Source organism: Micromys minutus (genome assembly GCF_963924665.1).
Source record: "Micromys minutus genome assembly, chromosome: 4".
Lineage (NCBI taxonomy): Eukaryota > Metazoa > Chordata > Mammalia > Rodentia > Muridae > Micromys > Micromys minutus.
In genome coordinates, this window is record NC_137973.1 from 39859119 (window position 1) to 39882041 (window position 22923).

Below are 22923 nucleotides of genomic sequence, written 5' to 3' on the forward strand. Positions count from 1 at the left end.
AAATATCTGGAAACAATATATATTTAATATCCTAAGTTTTAAAAAATAAACCAAAAGAGAAGTCAGTATTTTGTTGTTGTATGAATATATGAGGCAGGGTCTTTTATGTAGCTCTGGCTGAAATGGAACTCACTGTAAATTAGAAGCCATCTTTCTGTCTCAGTACCTCCCAAGTGCTGAGACTGGAGGCAGGCACCACCACATCTATCACAGAACATTATGCTCTTAACACTGTAGAAATGAAATGTAAATACACAATACAAATCTTCACAAACACAGCCAAATTGTGTTTTACAGGAGACAGTCAGGAAAGGACAATCCTTTGAATAAATAGTTCTAGGAAACTGGATGTCCACATAAAAAAGAATGATCCCATTCTGTGTATTAAAACTGACCAAATGGGGATCACACTCTAAACAAGACAGTAAAACTAAAGTTCCATGTAGAAAACACAGACAGAAACTGTAAGACTCGGGTTAGCAATAACTTTGAGGCATGGCACTTGAAACACAACCACTAAAAGGAAAGAAATGGACATCAAAATTCAAAATTTTGATGTATCAAACACACCAACAGGGCTTCTGAGATGGCTCAGAGGGTAAAGGTTCTCTTGCCACCAAGACAGAGTTCAGTCCTTAGACCTCGTTCCCATTTTTGTTTCCTGTTTCATATGAATTGAATCCTGATATTCTCCTGCCACAAACCCCCACCACGTCTCTCTCTACTTTCCTGGTTTCTGTGGTTACTCCATGTTCTATATTTGGATTTGGAGCTAAGAACTACAGATGAGAGAGAGTATGTAATATTTCCTTTCAGGTCTGGATTACTTCACTCAATGGAGTTTTTCCTAGGTCCATCCACTTACCTTCAAATTTCATAATTCCATTTTTCTTTACAGCTAAATAGTATTCCATTGTTTAGACGTACCACATTTTCAGTATAAATCTACTAAGGGACATTTATGTTGTTTCTATTTCTAGCTATTCTGAGCAGAGCAGCAATGGACACTGCTGAGCAGGTAGCTGTGAAGTAGGATGTCCAGTTCTTTGGGCATCTGCCAAAGAGTGGTATAGCTGGGCCATATGGTAGGTTTATTTTTAGCTTTTTAAGGATTTTCCACACTGATTTCCAGAGAGGCTATACCAATTTGCATACCCACCAACTGTGAATGAGGTTTTCCTTTTCCCTACAACCTCAGCAGCATTTGCTGTCAGTTGTTTTGTTGATCTAACTAGTCATTCTGAGTGGGTAAGACGAAACTTCAAATCTGTTTTGAATTGCATTTCTCTAACGGCTAAAGATAATGAAGTATTTATTTTTGTGGCATTTCTTAACTAGCATTATTTCTTCTATTGAGTAACTCTGTTTAGATTCCTAGTCATTTTTTAAAGTATGTTTTTTTAACTCTTTTTTTAAACATTTATTTATTTTATGTATGTAAATACACTGTCACTGTCTTCAAACACACCAGAAGAGGCATCAGACCCCATTACAGATGGCTGTGAGCCACCATGTGGTTGCTGGGAATTGAACTCAGGACCTCTCTCTGGAAGAGCAGTCAGTGCTCTTAACCGCTGAGCCATTGATTGCTCCAGCCCCCTAGCCATTTTTAATTGGGTCATTTATTTCCTTAGATTCTTTGGGTTTTTTTTTTTTGTTGTTGTTGTTGTTGTTGTTGTTGCTAGGTTTTGTTTTGTTTTGTTTTGTTTTTTGAATTTTTCACATATTCTGGATAAGACACTGAATACTTTGGACACAGAACTTGGATTCTTTAAGCTGGATCTAACTTGAAAGCCTCCTTCCTACAGTCTAGCTTCCAGACCTGAAAACACTATATGCAAGCTGCCAAGGAAGGAAAGTAATTAATACTCCTGCTCAGCTGTGGTGCCTAAGAACCACTACAACAACTAAGGCAAGAGACCCACTAAAGGTGCAATAACTGGGACACACATCTTGGTGGTAACCAACTGCTAAGTGGACTTAAGGTCAGTTCAACAGGAAGAAAATAATGCCACGTACTAGTAACCTAGCCAACTTCCCAGAGCGTTAAGTCATCTGTTCTTCCAAAGGACCCCCAGGTTCAATTCCAAGCACCAACATGGCAGTTCACAACTGTCTGTAACACACGTTCCAAGGGATCTGCCATTCTTACACAGACATACACACACTGGCAAAATGCTAATCCTCTAATACTGTGAGCAAACCTCTAGTTAAACACTTTCTTTTTTAAAAGTTGCCTTGGTTCTCCTTTTTCACAACAGTAGAATAGTAACTAAGACAGCCTCCTATCTGGGTTATCTAAATACACAAACACCAAAAACTCAGCAGGTTTTGTGTGTGTGTGTGTGTGTGTGTGTGTGCATACACACACTCACATATATGTGTATAAGAATATTTGTATAACAATAACAATAAAAGAAAAGAAAAGGAGGCTATCAGTTTGGGAGTAGGGGCATGGAAAGAGGAAACGACTTGGGATAGGCTGGAGGGAGGAACAGGAAGAAAGTAATGTAATTATATTTTAAGAAATGTGTGAAAATACAGGCAGCTCACTACAAAAATCATATGACACAATGCATGGTAATTTTAAAGCTTACTTCTGGAAATACAAAGTCATTTTTGTTTTTCCAAACTTGACAGTTCACCAGGGCACAATTGAATATACCTATAATATTAATAAAATCCCATCCCAAAATAACAGAGAAGAGATGGGGGAAGACAGAAAGCAACTAGCTTGAGTTATCTGTCTAAGAGTGTTCTAAGACACAGCTGAGGAGATGGCTGAGGACCTGAGACTGGATCCTTAGGACCATGTAGGTCATGGTGGAGAACACCTATAATTCTTGTGACAGCAAGTTTCGAAGTGGGCATAGCTGAGCCTTAAAAGCTGGAGGGCCAACTAGTCTAGCGTAGCTGGAGAGACCATGTCTTTAAAAAAAAAAAAAAAATAAGGAAGAAGATGCCCAAGGATGCCTCTGCCCTTCACATCTGTGTGTATATACATAGACAAACACACGCATGCATACACACACACACACACACACACACACACACACACACACACACACACAGCATCTTTTGTGGCTCAAAATTTTATTTAGAATCAATTAACTGTTAAACAACATAAAATTTGAAAACCTACTTAAATAAAATATTTTTGATTTTTAAAGACATAAGGTGAAAATTACAGTAATACAATGTGACAGAACTTACTTTTTTTTCCTTACTTGATATATAGTCAAAACAAATAAAAAGGAGAGTCTGGCACATTTTAAGGCAGTGACATTACTCAATATAATACTATCATGTACACAACACTGCCATTTACACATCTGTTCAAACTCATGGAAAGAAGATGATCTTCGTGTAGCAGGTCACTCAGTGATAAATCATCCACCGGACTAGTGACTCTCCTGGGCACTGTTGAGAATGGAGGAAGAGGTGCAGCCAGCATCTTTGTACTATACGCTCAGTTTTGCCGTGAACCTCTAAACTGTTCTACAAAGATGAAATCTTTGTAGGAAGTGAGTACCGCAGAAGCTGTGATACAGCAGAGTGGAAACTAAGAAATGGCAGTGAGCTTTCTCCGCTAAAGAAGCTCCCTCTCACTGCCGCTATCTGGTCCGCCTTCCACAGAACTCAAGCTCAAGTGAGATGCACTATCACCCAGACAATGCAGGAAGAACTGTAAACCAAGGCCAAGTTTTTATAATTAAAGTAAATATAAAATAAGTATAAAGTAAAATTTTTATAATTAAAGTATAAATAAAGCAAGTATAATTAAAGTACAAAATAAGTATAAACAAGAGTCCTCTGTCTTCATAGTCATAACAATTATTTTCCCTGAGTCCTAATGACATCAAAGAAAATTACAACAAAATTTTAAAGCCCTTCTAATAGAGGAATAAAAATCAGCAAGTTGGTTTCGGATTCTGAATGGCATAAAGAATAAACAAGTGCACCAAATCATCCAAACCAACGCCCCAGCACATAGGAATCTAAGACAATAACCACTCTTTAAATATTTAGTTCATTCTAGAAAAAGAGAATACTGTTTTCTCTTTAAACTGCTTACTAAAACTGTTATTTAAAATCCTTACTAAAACTTTGAGAAGCAATCAATTACTTCATATACAAAATCAGAATCAGTAGTAAAGTATTGATCACCACTTGCAAAATAAAGGAACTTTACATAAACCATGATAATTTATCTGCATGGCCTTAATTTACATCAAGTTTCTAACTGGCTCATAAATTGTTTGTATTTAAGAGATGCCATGTGATGTTTTGATGTGTACTATCTCTTGAAATATTTGTTATGTCTGTGATAAGAACATTTAAATCTCCATCTTTAGCTTTTAAAAACACGTCGTCCTTATCTACAGTCTGGAATACCAAGACTTCCTGTTTGACTGTAATGTTGTACCATTAATTTGCCACACTCTGTCCGTCTCTATGCTCCACTCCTCCAGTCTCTGGGAAACCACTGCTATAATCTTAGCCTCTAATAAACTACCTTGATCATATTCACATGTGGGTAAAAAATGCAGTACTTGTATCCCCAAGAAAGACTTATAACGTAAGAAATGCTAGCCCAGAGACTTGAGTCTATAGCCCAGTTAATAAAATGGTTTATCTTCAAGCACAAGGACCAGAGTTTAAACTTCAAAACTCATAAAAACAAAATCTGTCACAACACACCAGTGTGTGCTGTAGTGTTAGTGTGCTCATGCAAGATAGCTCACATGTACAGATCCAGGGTAGGGAAGTGGAGACAGATTCCTAAATGGTGAGCTCCAGGCAATAAACAACCCTGACCAAGGCCCAAGAAAACCACTAGAGGTAGTCCTCTGGTCTCCACAGGCAGGTACACACAAAAGAATCTCCAGTTCTATACAATTCACAAATAATAAGACTGCACCTTTTCTTGATATTTTAAAGATTTATTCACTTTTTTTCATAAAAGATTTATTTATTTATTATATATAGGTATACTGTAGCTGTCTTCAGACACACCAGAAGAGGGCATCAGATCTTATTACAGATGGCTGTGAGCCACCATGTGGTTGCTGGGATTTGAACTCAGGGCCTCTGGAAGAGCAATCAGTGCTCTTAACCACTGAGCCATCTCTCCAGTCTCTTTTTTTCCCTCTTATTAGATATTTTCTTTATTTACATTTCAAATGTTATCCCTTTTCCTGGTTTCCCCTCCATAAATTCCCTATCCCATTGTCCCTCCCCTGCTTCTATGAAGGTGCTCCCCGCCCTTGCATTCCCCTAAAATGGGGCATCGAGCCTTCATGGAACCAATGGCCTCTCCTAACATTGACAAGACCATCCTCTGCTATTATGTGGCTGAGGCCATGGATCACCACATGTGTATTCTTTGGTTGGTGGTTTAGTCCTTGGGAGTTCTGAGGGAACTGGTTAGTTGATGTTGTGGTTCCTATGGGGTTGCAAACCCCTTCAGCTCCTTCAGTCCTTTCTCCATTGGGGACCCCATTCTCAGTCCAATGGTTGGTTGCAAGCATTCGCCTCTATATTTGTCAGGCTATGACAGAGCCTCTCAGCTATATCAGGCACCTGTCACTGTATATGGGATGGATGCATATGTATGTGGGGCAGTCTCTGCTCCATATTTCCTCCTGTATTTTGTTCCCCCTTCTAATAAGAACTGAAGCACCCACACTTTGGTCTTCCTTCTTGAGCTTCATGTGGTCTGTGAATTGTATTTTGGGAATTCTGAGCTTTTGGAGTAATATTCACTTATCAGTGAGTGCATACTATGTGTGCTCTTTTGTGATTGGGTTGCCTCACTCAGGATATTTTCTAGTACCATTCATTTGCTTAAGAATTTCATGAAGTCACTGCTTTTAATAGGTGAGTAGTAAGTACTCCATTGTGTAAATGTACCACATTTTCTGTATCCATTCCTGTTGAAAGAAATCTGGGTTCTTTCCAGCTTCTGTCTATTATAAATAAGGCTGTATTGAATTCTCATTTATTCTAAGTGTCTTACTCTCATTTTTATTTTTATCATCCAATACAGAATATATAATTACTACCTGACACTGAATCACCCTAAACTCCATTAAATGTACAATAAGCTTTAAAATAGGCAATTTCTCAATTCTAACATAGTGGAGTATGTGTCCTTGTTATATGTTGGAGCATCTTTTGAGTATATGCCCAGGAGTGGTATAGTTGAATCCTCAGGTAGTACTATGTCCAATTTTGTAAGCAACCACCAGACTGATTTCCAGAGTGGTTGTACCAGCTTGTAATCCTACCAACAATCCTCACCAGCATTTGCTGTCACCTGAGTTTTAATCTTAGCCATTTTGACTTGTGTGAGGTGTAATCTCAGTGTCATTTTGATTTGCATTTTCCTGATGACTAAGGTTGTTGAACATTTCTTTAGGTGCTTCTTGGCCACTTAATATTCCTCAGTCGAAGTATCTTTGTTTAGCTTTGCACCTCATTTTTAATAGGGCTATTTGATTCTCTGTACTCTAACCTCTTGAGTTCTTTGTACATATCGGATATTAGCCCTCTATTGGATGTAGGATTGGTAAAGATCTTTTCCCAGTTTGTTGGTTGCTGTTTTGTCCTATTGACAGTGTCTTCTGCCTTACAGAAGCTTTGCAATCTTATGATGTCCCTTTTGTCTGTTCTTGATCTTAAAGCATAAGCCACTGGTGTTCTATTCAGAAAAAAATTCCCCTATGCCCAAATATTCAAAGTTTTTTTTTTCTCACTTTCTCTTTTATTAGCTTAAGTGTATCTGGTTTTATGTGGAGGTCCTTGATCCACTTGGGCTTAAACTTTGTACAAGACGGTAAGAATGGATTGATTTGCATTTTTCTACACGGTGACCACCAGCACCATTTGTTGAAAATGCTGTCTTTTTAATGACATTTAATCTCATATATTATAGCTAAGAAGTGTGAAGCTAGGAAGCAGTGTGAAGTGCTTAGAGTCCCAGAGGAGCCTCATGTAATTCCAGCAACTGAGATACTGAGGCAAGAGAATTGCCAGTTTGAGACCAGTCTGAGTTACAGCTTTAGCTACAGAGTAAAACCTTAGTAAAAAGTCAATTCAAAAAGAAAGGAAGGAGGGAGGGAGTGAGAAGAGAGGGAGAGGGAGAGGGAGAGAGAGAGAGAGAGAGAGAGAGAGAGAGAGAAAGAGAGAGAGAGAGAGAGAGAGAGAGAGAGAGAGAAGACAGCAGGGCTAGCAGGAAGGGAAAGTATTTTACCAAAGACCACCCACACAATAATCTATGGAACCAAGACCAGAAGCCAGCAACAAGACTGGTACTCGCAGACTTACCTTAGATTCTATCTAAAATGCCACCTTTCCTATGGACTAGTTTAGTTAAATAGTATGTTTATTATAGCACCATTTTCTACAGTATGAGCAAAACAGAAGCATAAAGCAAGAAAAAGGTATGTATGCTTTCACTTTCATTCTTTATCCAATGACAGAAGCTAATAAAACAGTACTTAATAAGCAGAACCCCACATAAGAGAACAGGTTGATCTATGAGGTAACACTTCCTACACATACTCACTCTCATTACTCATCACTTCTAGCTGATATCTTAATGTTCAAAATTGGGCCTTTTTTCAGTAGGTTTTTTGTTCACGATGGCTGAATTCTTTAAATAAAGCCTAAACCAATACTTCAGATCTCTTTTCGGTGTGCTTGAAAATACGCTACCACTCTTGCTAAGCAGAATACATTAAATATTTGAGATTCTGTTTATTGGTAGAAATAGCACCAAGAAATAATTTGTAATTCTTCAGCTCTATTTATTTTCATCAACAGAACCCCTACCTCCACTTTCATTATCCCTGATTGTTTATGTTTACATCAAGTCTAGAAAATAAGAGACTGTTTGCAAGCATCAATAACAGCCTCTTAGAAAATTTGATTCTGAGTAAAATTTTTCAAGACATTTAACCATGAAAATTACTGAGTAGAATATTTTGGTTAGACATGCTTATGACTAGAAATAAAATATGAACCCTAGAAAACATCACCACATCTAATTCTAGTTCTTAAGAAAATGTTTTTATTTTTATATTAAGTACACTGAGTTAGCCTGTTAAGACTGTGCACTCTGTGAGGTGAATGCAGAGGCTACAAGTGGGCATCAGAACCCCTAGGGATAAAGATAAGGGTGACTGTGAGCTGTTATATGGGTGTGTGAACAGAACTGGGTCCTCTGGAAGAGCAGCCAATATACTCTTAACCACTGAACCATCTTTCCACCTCTGAATTCTAAAAAGTTCCATCTTAATGAACTGTACCTCCATTTTGACTGAAAAAAAGTATTACATAGTAGTCTTGGACTTTAGCTTGGTTACAGAATGCTTGCCTAGCATGTGTGAGGCCCTACAGTCAATTTCCAGAATGGGTAGGTTGGAGAAAATTAGATTAAGGAAATAGAACACCTGTATTTGATACCAGTATGCTGAAAAGCAGTGGTCAAAGGTCATGGATATGCAAACATTGGGGCAGTGAGATGGCACAGTGGGTGAAGAAACATTTGTCATATAGCCTAACTGAATTCTATCCTGGGACCATAGAGTAGAAGAGAACTGACTCCAGAGAGTTGTCCTGATAGTCACACAGCATTTACATACATATATCCAATAGATAAACATAATAAATACTTTTTAAAAACATTCAAACAATGACAGACACCAAAAGGGAAAAATATCTCATAAAAAGTTATAGTCATAATTATAAAAAAGCAACTATTTATACTTAGAAGAAATACTTAAGATATATTTCAAACATTTAAAAATAAAATGTAGCGTATGAGAACAAACCCTAAATTACCAAGATTATTTTCATACTAAATGACAAAGTTTAAGCATACAAACATAAGCTCTATTGAATGGAGACTCTCATCAATGAGTAGTAACACTATTTTATATACATTTTAAAGAATAAGGATTACAAAGGAGTTTATATATAAACTTAGTCCTGGACACTAAATAGAGCAGCTATTTTCACTGAACAGCAAATTTTCAACACAGTATGAATTAGAGAGACTAATACTGTTATGTACAACATACACATTCACAACTGATAAGGAAAATTCCTCAGTATCCAAATGTATCTCCAGAGAGAATATGGAATATTTGTCTTTCTGGCTCTGAGTTACTTGATATATTGCCAAATCCAGTCAATATCATCTTTTGTCCTAATGTCTCATGAACCTGTCCTATTTCTGAAAGTCCTGAAAGCTAGAAGACCTACAATCTGTGAGATGTAGCTAAGCTACTTCTACAGATTTCATTTTCTAAAACTATTTTCAACTGCTTACTCTTTTTTGTCTCTATTTCCACTGAGTTCATAAAGGCCTTTGTCATTACTTAACAAAATTCCCTAAAGAAAACCCAGAGAGGAGAACTAAGAGTACACAGGGAAGGAAGCTGGCAAACAGAAGGAAGAGGTAAGGTGTGTGATTTTCTTCGGTGTACAGACTTACAGCATACAGTGTATCATGTTCAATACAAGCCACAGTCATGTGTTCAAATGTAGCTGGCAACTGTGAATCCTCGGCTGCACTGCTCACGTGCTAGCTTTATCCTCTTCTCTCAGTCTGTAGTCAAATATACACTTTAGGAAATGTAAGAACCACTTACAACTTAAATGAATAGAGAACAAAACTCTTTGTTCTTAAAGCACAGAAATAAGTTCTGGAAAGATTAGAGGACCCAAAAGTTACAAATTTCAATAATGTCTGTGAAGACCTCAGCTCATAATTTTACATGTTCTAGACCTGGCTTGGGTCTTTATCAGCTGTCCCTCTGTAGAAAAAAAGAGCCAGTGAATTTAGTTTCATTATTTTTGCATGTCTATTGTCCCTCATGCCCCTTTTCTTGACAACAACAGTACTGTCATTTTCTATTGGAAAGCAACCCTTATCTCCATACATACAGCTTTGATGTGAATGTCAATCAAGGTGTCCTTCTCTGGACTGAACTATGGAAATGTGGTCTAAACTCAAAGTAAGGCCATTACAATGAGTTTCCCAGGAAGCTTAATCTTAAGAAAAATTAGAGCTTAAAAATGGCTACAGTCCATTAATTTTGACTATGGCACACCTTAAAAAATAAGAAAACCACTTGCACAGTGCAGACAAGGACCCACACCTACCTGTTCTAGTTCTTCTTGGGGATTCTTCCTACTTATTTCAACTTAAGTTCTGTTACTCTGGTATCCTTTAAGCCAACATATTTTTCTGCTTACATTATTCATTATTTCCAATACTTGTTCATCTTTGTGATGAATAAGTATTTACTAAACTGTTGGACAGTTGTACCTACTTGGCTAGGATACAGTACTCAGTTATTCAAACAGGAATCTCATCTTAGTATTGCTATAAAGTAATTATGTAAATGTGGTTAACATTTATAGGCAGTTCACTTTAAGATTTTATTTAAAAAAAAAAAAAAACTTCCTTTAATCAAGGTTTGTAACATGGAAGAGTCAGATAAATTGGAAAGTTTCCAATACTCTGAAACATAAATCCATCAAGTCATCATAAATACAATACCCAAGAGTAAAAACCACAACAGTAAATTTACACCACCCCTGTCACAGCCATGAACAGATTTCACACACTTCTGACAGATGGCAAACATGACCTGCTGGATGTCGAGCACACTACGACTTTGAGATCACACTCTTCTGACAGGGCTGTGGCATTGGTGGCTGAACTCCAGAAGCAAAGCAGATACCAGCACATTCAAACAGTGCACCCTTTACATATCAAAGTGAGAAGCAAGAAAGCAACATTGTCACACTATCAGAAAGATGGTAGGGAGTAAGGACAGCTGTGTAAAGCTCGAGGCTGAGAGGCGGTCCGCTGGCTTCATTTCTTTGGTTCCTTGGGCAGTGGCTGCCAGAACTGTAAGATATGAGGTTCTGGTTCATGGATCATATACTGGACCCATCCCTGACTCTGAACGCTGAAATTTCTTTATTCAGATTCAGACATCAAATGAGTTTTAGGGACCAATTTGGCTATGTCCTTGGGCAACATGACATGCCGGTACTCCTTGTCGTCCTATTTGTCCAAATAGTAGATTTGTTTGTGAGACAGGACCGAGGGCACTCAGCCCCGCACTGCTGGCCTCCAGACAACTAGTCATTTTAACATGTAATCCTCAATAATGTTGGTAAGTAACATCTAAACTATACAAAGGCCTAAAGAAGTAAAACTGAGGTTTCTCAGAAGATACAACTTACTCAAAGTTACTGACCTACTGTTGGTTGGATCCACAGTTGGTAAAACTCCAGATATGGAAAGTCAACTATACTAAAGAGACCCCATGGCCCTAAAGTCTAAAATATGTAGTACCTGCTACCTTGCAGGGAGAAAAATAGCTAATTCCTGGTATATGATTTAAATAGAAGAAAAGGGAATATGAACAAAGAGTGATTGCTATGGTACAGAGTCTCAGTATGAGGAAGGCTGCGAAGCTGGAAAATCACAAGCTGAAGGCCAGAGGAGCTGTACAATAAGCCCTTGCCAAGAAATAAATTAACTGTAATCATTATTTATTGCCAATTTACCATGTACAAAAGAGTGTTTTGAACACTGTGTATTATGTTTTCAATCCTTGTAACATTCTTATGAGGTAGAGATTATTATCCTCATCTTATATTAGGTAGTTAAAATTAACTAACTTGTCCAAGGTGAACAGACATAAATCATAGAATCGTGATTATAGTCCAAGCAGTTTGGCTCTAGGATCTGTGTGGTTAACCTCAATATCATACTATCTTATCAGCCATCTTGTGTATCTAATTTGCACTACACAAATGATGTTGACTTTCCTTGGAAATAAAGTGTAGTCATATATCACTTATGGGCAGAGATATGAGAAATTAAGTCACTAGGAGACTTCCCTGTGAAACATCACAGTGCACTTGCACATGCCCTAGATGGTATAACCTACTGCACATTTTAGCTAAATGGTAGTGGTAGGTGTGTGTGTGTGTGTGTGTGTGTGTGTGTTTGTGTGTGTGTGTGTGTGTGTGTGTGTGTGTGAGAGAGAGAGAGAGAGAGAGAGAGAGAGAGAGAGAGAGAGAGAGAGAGAGAGAGATTATTTATTGTTTCTGGGACTAAGATGAATGAAATAAAAGATTAAACAAATCAAAAAATAAATGATTAATCAAGAATTAAGGTGAGCATGAGATATATGGGGCAGTTGCCAGCATAACATGGCATCATCTTTTATAGTAAACACAGATAATTTAAGTAGGAAGAACACAGAGTCTGGAAACTTGACAACTTGTCTTTGAATGGAAGGATAACTAGAATGCTAATTGTAGAATATTTCTACTCCTTACATGTAATCTCTAAGTTTAGTGTAAAAAACATGCAGGGAATGTGAACAGAGTTCATGACAGAGTTGCAGAAGGCAACCACTACTGGGACCAGAGAGGTGCTGGGTGTAGCATGGATGGTGTCCTCAAAGTCACTTGCTTTTTTAATATTTGCCACAACAGGTGGCACCCAATTTAAGATTATCAGCCTGAGAGTTAGAGTTATATTTTCTAAGTGAGAGAGGGCTGGTGCCATGATGGATCACGTGGTGGCTCAAGCACAGGAGCCTTAAACAAAAGAAACTCGGGAGGAGTCTGCTTGCAGGCTCTAGGACAGGCTGCTCAGAGCCACAGAGAGCTGGAGAATGGAAGCTGCCTGCTTCTTTACCAGATGTTGATTGGAGTGTGAATTAATTAAAAGGCTGGTTTATTTGCTTTTAGGATAAATTTATATACAAAGTTTGTCTGAATCACGTGGGGGCATTTCCACTGTTCAGAACTAGGATAGAAAAAGTTAGTCACTGACTCCAAGTAGAGAGCAGTGATATTTGCCTGCTATAAAAATTATTAAAAAATAGAAGTCTGTAGCACCAGGCAGAGTACATAAGAGATGTATATTATAGAAGTTATTAATGAGTGGAGGTCTGACATTCCAAGCAGAGAGCATAATAGATAAAAGCTGTCTACTTCCTATAGGCAGGTATTAATGAAAGTTTACTTTAAAGATGGCATATTAAAGTCTGCAGAATAACTCATATTCTTTGTTCATGGGTTCCATAGGAATTTTGGGTTGATCTCCTGGCATGACAGATTACAGAGGCTTAAGAAATAGGCTCATACAGTGTTTTAGTTTACTTCATTTGTTTTGGATTGTTTTAATTTTCAAAATGAATGTGATTTTGAGTTTTGTGATTATATTATTTCTCTGGGAGAGAATGCAAGATACAAGGTTTTCTGGTTGGCAACTAAAGGACACGATACTTTGGGAGAAAGGTTTTGTCTTTGTGTTTTTAAAAAGGGTGATTAGGCTCTGAACACCTTCCAGAGTTATATGGATAAGATTTGATAGAGGTAGACTTCCTGAAGAACTAGATTCAAGAAAGAAAGAAAGAAAGAAAGAAAGAAAAAAAAAGAACAAAATTCCATGCTAACTAGTCTGCATACCCTATATAGACTAATACAGTCCATACAGATATCTTGGTAATACTAAAATTTTGTTTTGAGATTTATATTACAGAATGTACAGTTCTGGTAAATTTCTTCAGCAGACGTGCTGAACTGGCCTATTTGAATTCCTGATCTTCAGGATCCAGTCAAAACAGACACCAGAGACTACAACAATCGTTGGTGTGGTCTTCTTAAGGCCTAGCCAGTTCCTTCATTTTCCTTACCAAATCTCTCCTTAAAGATATTTGAACATCGATGTACAGCTTGAAGAAGTTACTGAGTCATTGCCCCAGTTCCCTAAACTTTAGGAGGTTGAAGGTGGTAATTTTAAGGTCATCTTTCTGGAAAATTTAGAAATGCTCATAATTTAACAGGGAGAAATTAGCTGAAATTGTACAGTCATAATCTCATTTGGTAGAAATCCTTATATTGTTACTAAGCTGAAGTTATAATCTTTTACATTGGTACAAAATTTATTTGATTTCATTGGTATGAATTTCTTATTGATATAAAATTGAGATTGACATTGTTACTCTTATATAGGCATTGTGCCTATACAACACATTTCTTACAATACAAGGCTTAGACCCAGTCCTATAACTGCTATTATAAACTGATCTGAGATGATTAAGCATAGGAGTTAAGGACCAGATAGTAAATTCATGTTCATGGCTCTGAGTTTACTGTTAGGATGTTTTCAAGATAATTTATTAAGAGTAGTTAACGGACAACAGTCCAGATTACTTTACATAGATAGATGTTTTTTTTTTTAATGTCAGAAATCCACAAAATGTGACATTTAATGTTATTTATCATTTGTTGAGACATATCTGCTCCTAACAGCTCCCCTTTGGTGGATTCAAAGAAGAAACTGGGCATCTCTACTTCCAGGTGAGGTAATACATTGTGGCTAGGTAGCCAACTGGGCAGAAACTGCCAATTTCATCTACAGACAAAATACTGTTCAAAAAAAGACAAACTATGCAGAACAGTCAAATGATAATTCTGCCAAGTCATAATAACCAGTCCTTCAAAATTCTGCATTACAAAAGTCTGTCAGATTCCTGGGCCGAAAGACTGAAGACTGATGCTCTTACATGTTGCTAACAGAGGACTGTGCAGGTAGGCAGTTATCTCTAAAACCTGTCTCAGTTCTGGAAGCCATGTTAAGCTTCCTATATTTACAGATAGTATTAGTTGTTCTCAGATTTCTGATGGGGTTGAAGACTAATTAATTATAGTCTCATAGCTTACCCAGACAGTTTCACTTTGAGAGAACATATTTAACTAGATAATTATCAAACTGTATACAAACTAGCCATGACACAACATAGATTTTAAGCCTTTCTTAAGATAGAATAGATAACAAAATTTTCTATTTAATTGACAAAAATGATAGACTGGATGTTAGGTGTATTTTATACTTTATAAATTGCAAAATGATAATAGTTGTGCTCAGCTTATATTTCAGAGAAAAGCTAGACAGTAAAGGTGAGTTGTGGTTGATATACAAGTGAGGGCAGGCACAAGATAAGGCAAGGCTTGTGATTGGGCAGTGAAAAAAAGTAAGGAGGGGACAGAGTTTTGGAAAGGGGAAAGAAGCTAAGAGAAAAAGAAGTCGTGATGGAGAAGGATGAAGAGGCTCAATCTCTGTGTGGCTTTAAATAGCCACAGGTAGCTATGAATATCTTATAAAGGATGGATTAGTATAGTACAATTTGTCTTATCTAGGTGGGCAGATTATATTATACCAATTGGATTTGAGTTTATTATGTAGATGTTTTATGGAGTAAGAATTTACTGATATAAATCTGTCTGATGAATTACAAGCCTCAAGAGTTTTGATTTTGTCAGGCTATTAGGAATTGTGACAATAACTACAGGGGGCAGTTGCAGGGAATGTGAGTAGAGTTCATGACAGAATTGCAGGAGGGCAGCTGCAGCTGGGAACAGAGAATAGCTGGGGGTAGTGTGGCATGGTGTCCTGGAACAGTCACTCCCTTTATAAATATTTAATGCAACACACCAGTAGCAATCAGTGTCATAATCAAGTCTTATATAGTAAGAGTTCAGAGATACCAGTCCTCCTGTCTCTTGCTGAATTGCGGTGTGCACACCCACTCTCTTTTTCTCTCTCCAGCCCTGATGTTCAGAAAGATGAAATGTTAACCCATAAGTTTCTTTTTTCCTTTTCTTCCATGTCCCCCCACCTGTGTGTGTGTGTATGCCACAAACATATGAGCAAACAGTCACAATGTTATAGATACATTACTTGTTAATATGAATCTCTCCACTCTATAAATGATCTAAGGAGACTGTTAAATATAAAGTCACTGTATAATGCCTGACTAAATTACAAACTGTAGATGAGCCAATACTGGAACAAATAATCAAGTTTGCAATGGTACATTTTTAAAGAGAATTGCAAACATTATAAAAACATCTGTCTATCTATGTATCTTCACACAACTTGCTAAAGAAAACCATGGTACCATGGACTTAATCACTGTCTTACCTCAGGTTTTATCTAATTATTTATTTATTTTTGGTGTTTTACTATATCTGTATTTTTGTTTTGTTTTTAAACATAAGATCGCACTATATATCCCATAATTCAATCCTGCCTCTCATAATTTTCCCTGCCTCCTAAATACTGGGGTCATGGGCATGTGCCATGTACTATTACACCAGATTCCCAGCTCATACTTGAATTTAGAAGCTCATGAACATACAAGACTAAAATAAAGGCTGTTAGTTGAGATAATGACACATGCTTGTATCCTCAGTACTTTGGAGGCTAAGAAAGGATCTTGGGTTTAAGATCAATTTGAGCTACCTAAGGGACCCCTCTCTCAAAAGGCCATGGTCTTACCTAGGATGCACAAGACCCTGATTTGCTGTCCTATACTTTTAAAAAATAAAGTAAAATTATAACGTATTTAAATGCATATGTTTGGAAGCCAGAGATGTTTCAGTAGTTAAAAGCATTGTCTGTTCTTTCTGAGTAATCAGGTTTGATTCTCAGACCCCACGTGGTGGCTCATAACCATCTGTAACTCCAGTCCCAGGAGATTAGATGTCCTCTTTTGTGTACAGCACACATATAGTGAATGGACATACACGCAGGCAAAATAATAATAATAATAATAATAATAAATAATTAAAATTTTTAAATGTATGTTTTAATAGATGTTTCTCTAAGATCCAGGGACACAGGCCTGGTGAGATGGCGCTCCAAGTAGCCGGGGAACAGAGAGGTCTGTGCTGAGCACAAAGTGGCTGGATATAAAATTAACTCAAACAAATCAGTAGCCTTCCTCTACTCAAAAAGACAAACATGTGGAGAAAGAAATTAGGAAAAGATGCCCTTCACAATAGTCACAAACAATATGAAATACCTTGGTGTGACTCTCACTAAGCAAGTGAAGGACCTGTATGACAAGAACTTCAAATCTCAAGAAGGAAATCGAGGAAGATCTCAGAAAATGGAAAGATCTCCCATGCTCATGGATTAGAAAAATCAACATTGTAACAATGGCCATCTTACCAAAAGCAATCTACAGATTCAATGCAATCCCCATCAAAATTCCAACCCAATTCTTCATAGAGTTGGAAAGAGCAATGTGCAATTTCATCTGGAATAACAAAAGACCCAGAATAACGAAATCCATCCTCAACAACAAGGAAACATCTCCGGGAATTACTATCCCTGACCTCAAGCTATATTACAAGGCAACTGTGCTAAAAACTGCATGGTACTGGTACAGAAATAGGCACGTGGATCAATGGAATAGAATAGAAGATCCAGAAATGAGCCCTCACATATATGGTCACCTGATTTTTGACACAGGAGCTGTAAACATTCAATGGAAAAAGGACAGCCTCTTCAACAAATGGTGTTGGTCCAACTGGCACTCAGCATGCAGAAGAATGAAAATAGACCCTTTCTTATCTCCTTGTACAAAGCTCAAGTACAAGTGGATCAAAGATCTCCACATTAAACCAGGTACACTGAAACTATTAGAAGAGAAGTAGGGAAAACCTTAGATCACATAGGCACAGGAGAAAATTTCCTGAACAAAACACCAATGGCTCAAGCTCTAAGTCCATTAACAAATGGGACTTAATGAGATTGCAAAGTTTCTGTAAGGCTAAGGACACTGTCAAGAAAACAAAACGGCAGCCAACAGATTGGGAAAACATCTTAACCAACCCCACATCAGATAGAGGCCTAATATCCAAGGTATACAAAGAACTCAAGAAGCTAGACACCAGAGAATCAAACAACCCTATTAAAATATGGGGTACAGAGCTAAACAAAAAGTTCTCAATTGAGGAATATCGAATGGCTGAGGAGCATCTAAGGAAGTGCTTGATATCATCAGCCATCAGGGAAATGCAAATCAAAATAACCCTGAGATTCCACCTCACACCAGTCAGATTGGCCAAGATCCAAACCTCAGAAGACAACAGGTGCTGGCGAGGATGTGGAGAAAGAAGAACACTTCTCCACTGTTGGTGGAGTTGTAAACTGATACAACCACTCTGGAAATCAATCTGGCGATTCCTCAGAAAATTGGACATAGTACTACCTGAAGACCCAGTTATTCCACTTCTGGGCATATACCCCAGAGAAGCTCCAACATACAACAAAGACACATGCACCACAATGTTCATAGCAGCCCTGTTTATAATAGCCAGAAGCTGGAAAGAACCCAAATGTCCTTCAGTAGAGGAATGTATACAAAAATTGTGGTATATTTATACAATGGAGTACTAGTCAGCTATCAGAAACAATGACTTTATGAAATTCTTAAGAAAAAGGATGCATCTAGAGAATATCATCCTGAGTGAGATAACCCAGTCACAAAAGAACAGACATAATATGCAGTCACTGATATTGGATACTAACCCCCAGAAAGCTCTGAACACCTCAGACCAACTCACAGACTATATGAAGTTCAAGAAAAGAAAAAAAAAAGAAAAGAAAAAAAAGAAAATGAAAAACCATTATGCCAAATCTTTACACACCAAAAAAACTTTGACTCTTTCCAGGTAACATCTTGTTTTACATGTACTTTATGTTCATTGTAACCAGTAAGATCTTAATGCCACTATCAAATCTTTAAAAAAAACCAAGTACTGACAAAAACGTATTCGTATATTTTTATGCAAAAGTGCTTAAAATCTGTACATTTATCTTTGTTTTTTAAAATAAAGTTGTTCAGTTAAAAAAGAAGTTTCTTTAAGAACATAGAACAAATTGATAACCACTTACTTTACTTGTAACCTATACTTTTTGATTATCTGTATTTACTGCTTCTGCAATTTATTATTTCATAAATATTAACCTTTGATTTCTAAATTGATTTAAAATTTTTCATAGTCCTTTAGTGCTTAAACGAAGAAATTATTATTAAAAGAGCAAACAAAAATGAGAGTAAAAATGGACTTCTACATATTATTATTACTTGATACTATTCCTGAAAGACAACCTATTTTTAGTTAAGAGTACAAAACATTAAAAAAAAATCTAAAAAAATGTAATCTCCCAATTTCTCCATGCAGTGGAGATATATATGCTGAAATCTTCATCAAATAATCCTTATCATGTTATCATGTGGCCATTACTAAAGTCCTATTGGTACTGACTTATCACAATCCTTAGTAAGGCAAAAATAAATGGAAGAAGAATAAGAAAATACAAATATTTTAAGTTTTATAAAATACAAAAGTCCATTATACATTCTAATTTTGTAATTATTTATAAAATAATTTCACATATTTTAGCTCAAAATTAAGCCAAAATTGTGTATCTTCTTTGTATGCACTATCTATTTAAATTAATTTGCAATCTTACTAAACCTTCCAACTTTAGGAAACAAAGTAGGCAGTCAGCAGGATACGAGCTATAGTGAAGCTACCCATGGTTGGGTGGAAGGTCTGAAGTTATAAGGAATGAATTCTCAGTTGAAAGCTGTCATTTGTGACTGTGACGCTAATATAAAAAAGCAGTTTGTGAAAACAAAATTCTTGAAAGCTATATCTTGTGCCAAAACATAAAATCTTCACCGTGGTTTAATGGTAAACCTCAGCCCATAAATTCACAATTAAGATGTTAATTTTTTATAACCATTCCATTAAAAAAATACCACTGGCTGAGCAGAGTAGCAAGTCCCCAGTGACTTGGTGGGGCACAGTAGAAGATCAGAGCTGAAGGCAACACAGGAGACTCTTGTCTGAAAAAGCAAAACAAGCCAGACAAAACAAAACAAAAGTTTACTATCAGGGAAATGGCTAGTTTCACATTGGTAAACTGCACTAACACAAATCAAGATGCATTGTTTTAAAAAGAATTTGCTTTTATTAGTTATATCTACATGTATGTATGTATGTATGTATGTATGTATGTATGTATGTATGTATGTATGTATGTATGTATGTGGTTATGTGTACCTGACACTGGTACCCACTAGAGCCAGAGGTGTCAGGTACCCAATGTGAATGCTGGGAACCAAACCTAGGTCCTCTAGAAGAGCATCGCTTGCTCTTAACCAACACTCTAGCTCCAAGATCAGTTTTTTTCTTTTATTGGATTCTGTTTTTAAATTATATTTCAAATGTTATTCCCTTTCCCGGTTTCCCCTCCAAAAACACCCTATCCCATTTCCCCTCCCCCTGCTTCTATGAAGGTGCTCTCCCAAATACCCTCCTGCTTCCCCGTCCTGACATTCCCCTATACTGGGGCATCCAGCCTTGACAGGATCAAGGGCCTCTCCTCCTATTGATGCCTGACATAACCATCCTCTGTTACATATACAGCTGGAGCCATGTGTATTCTGTGGATGGTGGTTTAGACCCTGGGAGCTTTGAGGGAATATTAGCCCCAAAGCTCACAATACTCAAGATCCACAGACCATATGAAGCTCAAGAAGGAAGACTAAAGTGTGGGTGCTTCAGTTCTTATTAGAAGGGGAAACAAAATACAGGAGGAAATACGGAGTATGGAGGAAAGGCCATCCAGAGACTGCCCCACCTGGGGATCCATCCCATATACAGTCACCAAACCCAAACAGTATATAGATATCAGGAAGTGCATGCTGGTAGGAGCCTGATATAGCTGAGAGGCTCTGTCATAGCCTGACAAATACAGTAACGGATGCTCACAGCCAACCATTGGACTGAGGACTGGATCCCCAATGGAGGAGTTGGAGAAAGGACTGATGGAGCTGAAGGGGTTTACAACTCCATAAGAACAACAATATCAACCAACAAGATCATCTTTTCTATAATGAACCTAATTGACCTACTAACCACTCAATTCCACAAAGTCTAGTGGTACTGGGAACAATCCTGTATGAACTGTGGAAGGGAGTATGTGTACATTATAAATTGCAGCCTTTATTCTAGGTGTGAACTTTTATTTTTAAAAAGTGAGATGCTATAGGGAATCATTTAAATAACAGTTATACATCTATGTTATCTGTCCATTAAATAGGAAATTAAAGTATATTCATCTGTCATAAAAAGGGGAACATGAAATATTATATATCTGATTTGGCTCTGTTGACAGAAGAACTACATTAAATAATTTGGAGAATGTTGTACACCAAAATATTAACAGACTAAAAGGTAAAGTTTAAGGTTTTTTCCTTGTTTAATTTTAGCTCTTTGAACCCATTTTTGATGGCAGAAGATTTAGCTCTGGGGCAAAAAGTAAGTCCTACCTTTCCTATATGAACCATAGATACAGAGAAAGCAAATGCTCACTGTACCTAGGCCTCACTGGTATGCTATGTTTTCTTTCTTTTGTGTTTTTCCTAATGACATAGGGATGGATCAAACCCAGGACTTAGTGCATGCTCCACAAGTATTCTACACTAAGATACATCTCCAGCAGCACTTCATTTCTCAAAATAAATCTAGTAAAACCTGAGTTTGAGCCACAAAATCTATGTACATTTAATGAATTTACAAGGTCAAAATGAATATACAATAAGTTGACATAATTAATTTTTATTAGCGAATATAAAATGTCCACTTTTATTTGTACAGCTTTAAAAATAAACAACCTTTTGTGATATGGTGGTTTTATGTCTACAATAATGATGACTTGGGAAGCTGAGGCAGAAAAATCCCAAGATACAGACCATCAAAGCAACACAATGGATACCTCTCTCCCCCCAGCATTAACACATACATCTAATTCTAAAATGAAAACCATAAAAAGAAAGTGGAAGAATGTCACATCACTACCACCTGAGAAGACCGGAAGGCATAAAGTACAGCTGGTTTCCTGCCTCTACCCCAGATCATCTTCAGAGAAGCAGTACTTAAACACACAGGTCCAGCATTCTGCCTACACTGCGTCACAGATTTTCCATGTTAAATACTTCAGTTTAAAATGTTAAGCTACGAATGTCAAAGATATATTTTATACATTAACTTTAAAAACTTAACCTGCCTAAATGTAACTGCTAACTGCCCCCACCCAACCAATGGGGAGTGCCTGAGGATTCAGCTAAGCTGGAAAAGTGTTTGGGCTGCCAGCATGGAGAACTAAGCTCAGTCCAAACTGTGCAGCAGTCAGCATGGAGAGTAGACGAGAAGGGTAGATCCCGGAAACTCACTGGCTTGAAAGACTAATTCATCAGTGAGCTCTGGGCTGAACATCAATGAGGGAGGCACCTGATACTGACCTCTGGCTTCATGTATGTGCACACGCACATACAACCCTAGTCTCTGGAGATCTTCTACTCTAGTGTCTTAGGGGCATTAATATGCCAACTTTTGGTAATAAGAATAGCAGTAGTTAAGTTTTATGTGCTTTCGAATGTCAGGCATACTTACTTAACTTTCAGACATGCCTAAAGTTTAGGTACCATTCATTTTTCCATTTTGCAGATGAGAAAACTGAAAATGAAGGTTTAAAACATCTACCAAGTATTACATGCAAATATTTGTCCAATATTCTTTCTGTTGGTCACAAATACATTATGAACTGACACATAGACTTAGCATACCACTTAAGGGAACAATATTAAGTTCTGTTATTAACAGTTATCCATAAAGTGGTGAAAATCAATGTAACTGGTGTCAATCACAGTGATAAAAGTTTCTGAGGCATGCTATTGTAAGCACTTCAGACCTTTTCCAGATCTCTCATCCCACATTCAGAAATTAGAAAGCCAAATTTGCTCCTGTTTAGTTTTACCACAAATTGTAATCATATAAAAATTCTCATAATTCTACTTCGAATGCTGTATTTATTAAATTATGCAATATTTAACTAATTTTATCAGAAAATTTTCATCTTTAAAATTAATTTCATACTCTAATAAAATTCATCTTAGAGCTTTTGTTTTCTGAATATAAAATAAACAGTGTAGTGTGTAAAACTCCTAA

At 37.1% G+C, this 22923-nt stretch overlaps 1 protein-coding gene and 1 pseudogene across 4 annotated transcripts in view; both read right to left on the reverse strand.

Annotated features, from left to right (window-relative positions):
• The window catches only part of RAP1A (RAP1A, member of RAS oncogene family), a 75503-nt gene that overhangs the window by 38955 nt on the left and 13625 nt on the right, over positions 1 to 22923 (reverse strand). Inside the window, exon 1 of one of the 3 annotated variants that reach the window (XM_080915813.1) lies at positions 19671 to 19682. The exons of the other annotated variants lie outside the window; for them this stretch is intronic. The gene's annotated coding sequence lies outside the window, so the exon portion shown is untranslated. Of the gene's footprint in view, positions 1 to 19670; positions 19683 to 22923 lie in introns of those variants that run through there. 3 annotated transcript variants of the gene reach the window in all.
• LOC308420064 (cyclin-dependent kinases regulatory subunit 1-like) lies at positions 10892 to 11988 on the reverse strand (annotated as a pseudogene). Its single transcript has 2 exons — positions 11982 to 11988; positions 10892 to 11133 (listed from the first exon to the last, which is right to left on the reverse strand). The product of its transcript is annotated as a cyclin-dependent kinases regulatory subunit 1-like (transcript).